Source organism: Garra rufa, unplaced genomic scaffold (genome assembly GCF_049309525.1).
Source record: "Garra rufa unplaced genomic scaffold, GarRuf1.0 hap1_unplaced_002, whole genome shotgun sequence".
Lineage (NCBI taxonomy): Eukaryota > Metazoa > Chordata > Actinopteri > Cypriniformes > Cyprinidae > Garra > Garra rufa.
This window is the reverse complement of record NW_027394277.1, coordinates 4,234,335-4,242,772: the sequence shown is the minus strand read 5'-3', so window position 1 is coordinate 4,242,772 and position 8,438 is coordinate 4,234,335.

Here is an 8,438-nt window from a genome sequence, read left to right as displayed (position 1 = left end):
GTTGTCCAAATGAAGTTCTTAGAAATGCATATTACTAATCAAAAAAGTTTTGATATATTTATGGTATGAAATTTACAAAATATAGTCATAGTATCCTAATAATGTTTGCCATAAAATAAAAAATGTTAGTTTTGACCAATACAATGTATTGCTGGCTATTGCTACAAATATACCTGTACTACTTAAAACTGGTTTTGTGGTCCAGGGTCACAAAAGGTAAATGACAAACTAAAAAACTGAACTATTAAACATCAGCAATTTTAAAGGAAAAGATTATTTCTGACAAAATTCCAAAAATGTACTGATCAGCCAGAATTTCTACTCATATTTATGAGGCCACACTTCTGACCTTTTGCACATTTGGATAAACCCACAGATTCCATTTCCCCGCTCGCATACTTCCTGTATTCTGCCAAATGGCAGTTTTTCCCCCACCCACGTCATGCTTCCTTGGCTTAAGGCTGAGAACAGAACTTCCCCTACATTTGTGTACACTCAGTCTCAACAGCAGCCCAAATGTCTCTGGCGTCTGATTGGTGGCTGGCTATGATCACGCTCCTGCTGATTGGCCGGATGCTTTGAGCATGCTGTGATCACGCCGTGAGCATGTGCCAGCATCTCCTGTCTGACTCTGGTCTGTTCTGTGTAAAATGCTGGTGTCAACCTTTTAAGGAGCGTGGCACTATCTGTGTTATGAAGTTTGGGTCAGACATAAACATGGAAAGAGATAAAAATCTAAACCTGGATGCACTAGCAGCTTTATGGTTTCTCGTAGGTCATGGTATATATCTGTACACAACTGTTCAAAATTTTAGGGTCAGTATTTTATTTATTTTTTGAAGAATACTTTCGATCAGCAATCAAAAGTGAGAGTAAATACATTTATATTGTCACCAAAGATTTCAAATTAATACAAGTTATTTTGAACATTCTATTAGAATCCTGAAAAAATCTATCAGGTTTTGAAAAATAACTAATAGTTATCACCTTACTTTGTCAGGTGATTGATTACACTGATAATTGCAAACATTTTTGGAATTACAAGTTTTCTAAAATGTTAGGTTTAAATATGCAAATGAGGCATTATTTAATGAAATATGCACAAAGGTGCATACATTTCTAGTATAAAAATCTAAAAACTGGATGAAGTCAGTTTCAAAAGTCTTGTTTAATTTGACATATTAGAATTTTGACATATGTGACCCTGGACCACAAAACCAGTCTTAAGTCGCTGGGGTATATTTGTAGCAATAGCCAAAAATACATTGCATGGGTCAAAATTTTTGATTTTTCTTTTATGCCAAAAATCATTAAGAAATTAAGTAAAGTTCATGTTCCATGGAGATTTTTTGTAAAATTCCTACTGTAAACATATCAAAATGTAATTTTTGATTTGTAATATGCATTGTTAAGAACCTAATTTGGACAACTTTAAAGGTGATTTTCTCAGTCTTTTTGATTTTTTTGCATCCTCAGATTTCTGATTTCAAATAGATGTATCTCAGTCAAATATTGTCCTATCATAACAAACCATACATCAATAGAAAGCTTATTTATTGAGCTTTCATATGATGTATAAATCTCAGTTTTGTCAAATTTAACCTTATGACTGGTTTTGTGGTCCAGGGTCACATATTAGAGTCAAATGTTTTTTTTACAGAGGGAATTTTGGGTATCTTATTGTATCTCACTGAAAAAACTCAGAACAGGTAGAAAAACGATATATTTTTAAATATATATATATTGGATGCACTAACAGCTTTATGGTTTCTCATAGGTCATGGTATATATCTATACATAACTGTTAAAAAGTTTCGGGTCAGTATTTTATTTATTTTTTTGAAGAATCAGCAATCAAGTGAGAGTAAATACTTTTATACTGTCACCAAAGATTTCAGATTTAAATAAATGCTGTTATTTTGAACATTCTATTTAACAGAATCCTGATAAAAATCTATCAGGTTTTCAACAAAGCAAAATTTCAACAAAAACAAAATTGTAATAACATTTCAAAATTTCATATTTTTGATGAAGTAAATGTGCACATTGTGCACAAGAGACTTCTTTTAAAAAATCTCAAACTTTTGAATTAAGCCTATATGTGTTTCATATTTTATATTTCTGCATATTTATGTATACTGTATATGAGCTTTACATTTTAAACTGGTTCTCTGTGCTAAAACCATGTCGAAATCATTCCTGCACAGCAACCCTAAGAACTTGTTGAATGTTTTAATGAGGAAGTGAAGGTCACATTACATGCTGTTAAATATAAATAGCTGTCTCAACAAGCTCTGTTACAGAGAACTGAAACAAAGGCAGAGAAACTGATGAACAATAGGGAAATGGGATTTGTCCAGATCAGCAGTGTATTTCAAAACACTGTATGCCGACGGAATACATTGTATCTTAATGTCCTTGTTACATGAAACCTGCTAAGTTTTCAAAAAGCTTACAAAATGTTGCAAACACCTAGACAAATTTTGACTGTTGCACAGACTCTCATTATTGCATCACCGCAGGACAGTGTTGTTTCCCATGCATTGACACAGTGTGTCAGAAATCATGTGTGAAATGATCAAAACACGAGCTGCAGAAATGTACATAGACATGTTTTGCGTTTGCCTGTTTGCTCTGCAGGAGCGTCTACCGGGCCACAGACACACTCCTCCCATGAGATCGGAATGTTCTGTTTACAGTCAGCCGAGCAACAACATTTTGAGAAAGAGGAAATATCAACTTTTCAGCTAATCTTGACCTGAGCTGTACAGTCAATGCACTGAGATACAGTGATGCACAGGAATAGAAACAGCATGGGTGCATAAAGCTATAACAATGCTTGCAAACTTCAAAGTGAGTCCATCATTCTAGCTTGTGTTTACGACTTTTAGAAAGCATGCACAGACTATGTAAAATAGTTTAAAATGGAATAGTAACAGTCAGTTTGTATTGTGAAAATTTCGTCTTTAAAAGATGCAAAGACAGTCCTTTTTACAAAATACAGATCTTAGGGATTTCCAGCTGATGGATTGTGATTGTGAGCCCCTAGAGGTTCATGATGGAACTGCAGGGAGTTTGTGGAATTCTAATGGAATGCCACTGGTCATTAGGTTAGATTAACATTTAAAAATGTTAAAAAGCACACTACCATTTACCATTTGTCAGCAATGAGTTCATATGAACAAATTTTCTGTTTAGATTTTTTTTTTTTTACTGGTGTTTTACTTGTATTTTGTTTTTTCATTGTGTTGTGATTTAGGGATAAAGTAAATTTTCTGTTTTTATACAGATTTAATTTTTTAGTGTCGAGGGCAGATTTTTGGTTTTAGTTTTTTTTTTTTCGTTTTAAATGAATGCATTTTTTTAAACAAAAATAAACATTAAATTGATCAAAAGTGACAGTAAATACAAATAAAGCTGTTTGTTTAAACTTATTTATCAAAGAATCCAGAAATAATAAGCTGCGTGTAAGTAAATTTGAATTTTTTTTAACATTGATAATAAAAATGAAAGTTTCTTGAGCAGCAAATCAGCATATTAGAATGATTTCTGAAGGATCATGTGACACTGAATACTGGAGTAATGATGCTGAAAATTCAGCTTTGAATCACCGGAATAAATTAAAAAATATATATTTAAAAAATAGAAACAAAAGTTTAAACTGTAATAATATTTCACAATATTACTGTTTTTACTGTATTTGTGATCAAATAAATAGAGCCTTGGTGAACAGAAGAGAATTCTTTGAAAAACTGCTTTCAAAACATAAAATAAAAAAACCTTTAAAATGTATTTTTCAGTAAGGCATGAAAAGTTAATACTAAAAAATTAAAACTAAGTATTAGTTCAACATAGACACACCTAACCTTCAATATTTTTAATATATTTGACCATGAAAGACTATTAAGGCGAGACACTGCAGGCAAAAACGTTGTTTTTCCTGCACCTATCAAGTTTGAGATTTTGGGCTTTTTTTCATAGTGTTTTTTTCAGACTAGTGGAAAGAAAACATCCAAAAAAACACTGTTAAGTGTTTCTTTTATAGCATTTGTCTATTTGTGTCAGTAGATTTCAATTACAATACATATTTTAAAGGCTTTTTTTCTCCTACACTGAGCCATAAATCTCCACTTCAGTAGTACTTACACACACCAAACTTTACATTTTTATTTCTGTCTATATCTTGAAGGTTTTTACAGAGGGATTTGTTCATATATAATTTGCTTAATTTTATTCAAAATTTTATTCCCCAAAAATTTAAATAAAATGTAGTGTTTCCTGTCTGTTTTTTCTGAATTGTTTTGTAACAAAATGAGATACCCAAAATCCCCTCTGTAAAAATATTTGCCTCTAATTTGTCAAAAAAATTAAACAAGAATTTTGAAACTGACTTCATCCAGTGTTAGATTTTTGTACTAGAAATGTATGCAAATTAGCACACATTTCATTAAATAATGCCTCATTTGCATATTTAAACCTAACATTTTAGAAAACTTGTAATACAAAAATGTTTGCAATTATCAAAGTAATCAATCAACTGAGTACGTAAGGTGATAACTATTAGTTATCTATCTATCTACCACAAAGGGAAGCATAGATATTATGTGACGACAACGACACATGATGTCACACATGTTTAACTAAACTAAACTTCCTTATATTTTACCTTTTAAGTCCTTACCCTTTTAAAGGGGCTATATTTAACTTTTTCCACAAAATAAACGTAACAATAGCCTTTTTATTTGACCATTTATGACTCAAACATCTCCTGATGAGCATTCTGACACCTTGTCAGCTCACAGTGGACTTATAGCCCTGGTGAAAAAACCAGCTAAAACCAGCCTAGGCTGGTTGGCTGGTTTTAGCTGGTCAACCAGCCTGGTTTTAGCTGGTCATAGCTGGTCGCCAGGCTGGTTTAAGAGGGGTTTTGGCCATTTTTCCAGCCTGGCCAGGCTGGTCAGGCTGGTCTTAGCTGGTCAGGCTGGAAAACCACCAGCTAAAACCAGCCTGACCAGCCTGGCCAGGCTGGGAGACCAGCTAAAACCAGCTACTTCCAGCTTAAACCAGCTTAAACCAGCTAATACCAGCCAACCAGCCTAGGCTGGTTTTAGTTGGTTTTTTTCAGCAGGGAGGTTTTCTGTCGGGTCGGATTTTTTGCGCGCTGTCTGCGGATGTGACGTCAAGCGCGTTCATGTTCAACGTTTCAGATCACTCTGCCACCACCGCTAGTCATATATATTGCAAACAAACTTAGTTTCTCAAACAATATATGTATTTGACTGTTCTTACCTCTGTAAACATAATGTTGACTTCTTTGCAGCGGATGACTTGTGAATTTTGCACGTACGAGCGCGCGCTGCGAGAGCGAGCAGAAAGGAAGAGCAGTTCCGTTTTTTGGCCACAGGTGTCAGTCGCGAGTTTAAATTTCAGAAAGTTACTTATAGCCCCTTTAAATCATAGTTTGGCTCACTCAGCTCAGTTTATGTGCATCCTGGATGCTTTTAACCACCAGGGTCATGAAGTGTATGTGTCTTTTGAAAGGTCAGAACATTAGGCTGTTATTAAGATCCCTGCATCATGCACGTGTCACAGGGGTTCAGAGCATGCTGGGGAAATCCTTGGCACAGACCACAGGTGAGCAGTGGTGAGACAGCAAGAGTGTGATATCAAATAACTCAGCAGTTTCTGGGTCACTCTGCCTAAGAGCACAACCTTTTTTATTCGGAGCACATGGTCATATCCAGACAGGCTAGGTTACAGGACCTGGCTCTTGTTATGTCCTGTAGTGTAGAAACAGTCACATCATGAACCTGTTTCCCAATGTTAGTCACATCAATGCAGTAGATGAGTTTGTTTCTTCATTTGAACAGATTTGGAGAAATTTAGCATTGCGTCACTTGCTCAACAATGCTCAGAATGAGAGTCCAAACAGCTGATAAAAACATCACAATAATCTACAAGTAATCCACACCACTCCCGTCTATCAATTAACATCTTTTCATAATATAATGTGACCCTGGACCACAAAACCAGTCTTAAAGGAACACTCCACTTTTTTTGGAAATAGGCTCATTCTCCAACTCCCCCCGAGTTAATAAGTTGATTTTTACCGTTTTGAAATCCATTCAGCTGTTCTCCTGTTCTGGTGATATCACTTTAGCATAGCTTAGCATAGATAATTGAATCCTATTAGACCAGTAGCATCGCGTTCAAAAATGACCAACGAGTTTCGATATTTGTCCTATTTAAAACTTGACTCTTCTGTAGTTATATCGGGTACTAAGACCGGTGGAAAACCGGCTGAAGCAGGAGCAGCAATACCACGCAGCACATGTGCAAATGCTAAACTAGCTGGGAAATCATTTCTGATAATACTCCGCCTGCTTCGGCCATATTACGGCAGCAAACTTCCTTGACTATTACGCCAGAATGGAAGTGTAGTTCCTAATCTTATCAGCCTAGAAACTCGCAGCTTTGCATTTCCACCGGTCTTAGTACACGATATAACTACAGAAGAGTCAAGTTTTAAATACAACAAATATGGAAACTCGTTGGTCATTTTTGAACGCGATGCTATTGGTCTAATAGGATTCAATGATCTATGCTAACCTATGCTAAAAGTGATATCGTCAGAACAGGAGAACAGCTGAATGGATTTCAAAACGGTAAAAATCAACTTATTAACTCGGGGGGAGTTGGAGAATGAGCCTATTTCCAAAAAAAGTGGAGTGTTCCTTTAAGTAGCACAGGTATATTTGTATGTGTCAAAAGTATTATTTTTTTCTTTTATTCCAAAAATCATTAGGCTATTAAGTAAAAAACATGTTCCATGAAGATATTTAGCAAGTTTCCTACTGTAAATATATCCAAACTTTTTGATAAGTAACATGCATTGCTAAGAAATTCATTTGGACAACTTTAAAGGCAATTTTCTCAATATTTAGATTTGTTTTGCACCCTCAGATTCCAGATATTCAGTTGTATCTCAGCCAAATATTGTCCTATCCTAACAAATCTTTCATTAATGGAAAGCTTATTTATTGATGTATAATGACTGGTTTTGTGGTCCAGGGTCACGAATGTGTTCAAAATGCAGGTCCTCTATTAATGATACTACTTTCACTTATAAGTAAAAACAGTTCAAGCTGTTCTAAACAAATATATTGGTTGATTTTGATGTGAGAAAACAAGAGGAGAATGACATTTTCACTGGAGGATATTTTTGACCATAAAAGACCACACATGCTTAACTAAACTAAACTTTCATTTATTTTATTAAGTTGTTATTCTGTATTTTCTTTCAATGTGTCTTTTGAAAGGTCTTATTAAGATCCCAGAGCCTGCATCAGTAAATGGGTGCCATCAGAATGAGTCCAAACAGCTGATAAAAACATCACAATAATCCACAAGTAATCCACACCACTCCAGTCTATCAATTAACATCTTGTAAAGTGAAAAGCTGCGTGTTTGTAAGAAAATGTGATCCTGGACCACAAAACCAGTCTTAAGTAGCATGGGTATAGTTGTATGGGTCAAAATTATTATTATTATTTTTTTCTTTTATGCCAAAAATTATTAGGATATTAAGTAAAAACAAGACATTTAGTAAATTTCCTACTGTAAATTTATCAAAACTAAATTTTTGCTCAGTAATATGCATTGCTAAGAACTTCATTTAGACAACTTTGAAAAGCAATTTTCTCAATATTTCGATTTTTTGCACCCTCAGATTCCAGATATTCAAATATTTGTATCTCGGCCAAATATTGTCCTATCCTAACAAACCATACATTAGTGGAAAGCTTATTTATTGATGTATAATGACTGGTTTTGTGGTTCAGGGTCACAGATGTGCAGGTCCTCTATTAATAATACTACTTTCACTTACAAGAGTTCAAAACAGTTCTAAACAAATATATTGGTTGATTTTAATGTGAGAAAACAAGAGGGCATTTTTACTGGAGTGCTGTTATGAATTATAAACTTTGATTTTGTCCAGAAGCAACTGTTATAGTTAAAAAGTCTACATTTTTGGCTTCACAAGATGCTAATTGTTGGACTGGAGTTGTGTGGACTACTTGTAGATTGCTGTGATGTTTTTATCAGCTGTCTGAACTCTCACCCATTTGCTGCAAATGATTTGCTTAAGTGATATAATGCTGCATTTCGTTAAATCTGTTCCAACGAACAAACAAACTCATCTACATCTTTAAAAGCCTGAGGCTCTAAACATTTCCAGCAAATGTAAATTTTTTGGTGAACTATTCCTTTAAACATTATCAAAGCAGACCTGTGACCCATATTCAGGCAACCATGCACCACTTTAGAAACCTTGTCATTGTGTATCTGCATTTTTTTCCATAATTTAAGGACCCAGGCAGAAATTAGTGATGTTCAAAGTCAGATCAAAGGTCACACAGTCACCTCAGCTGCTGAAC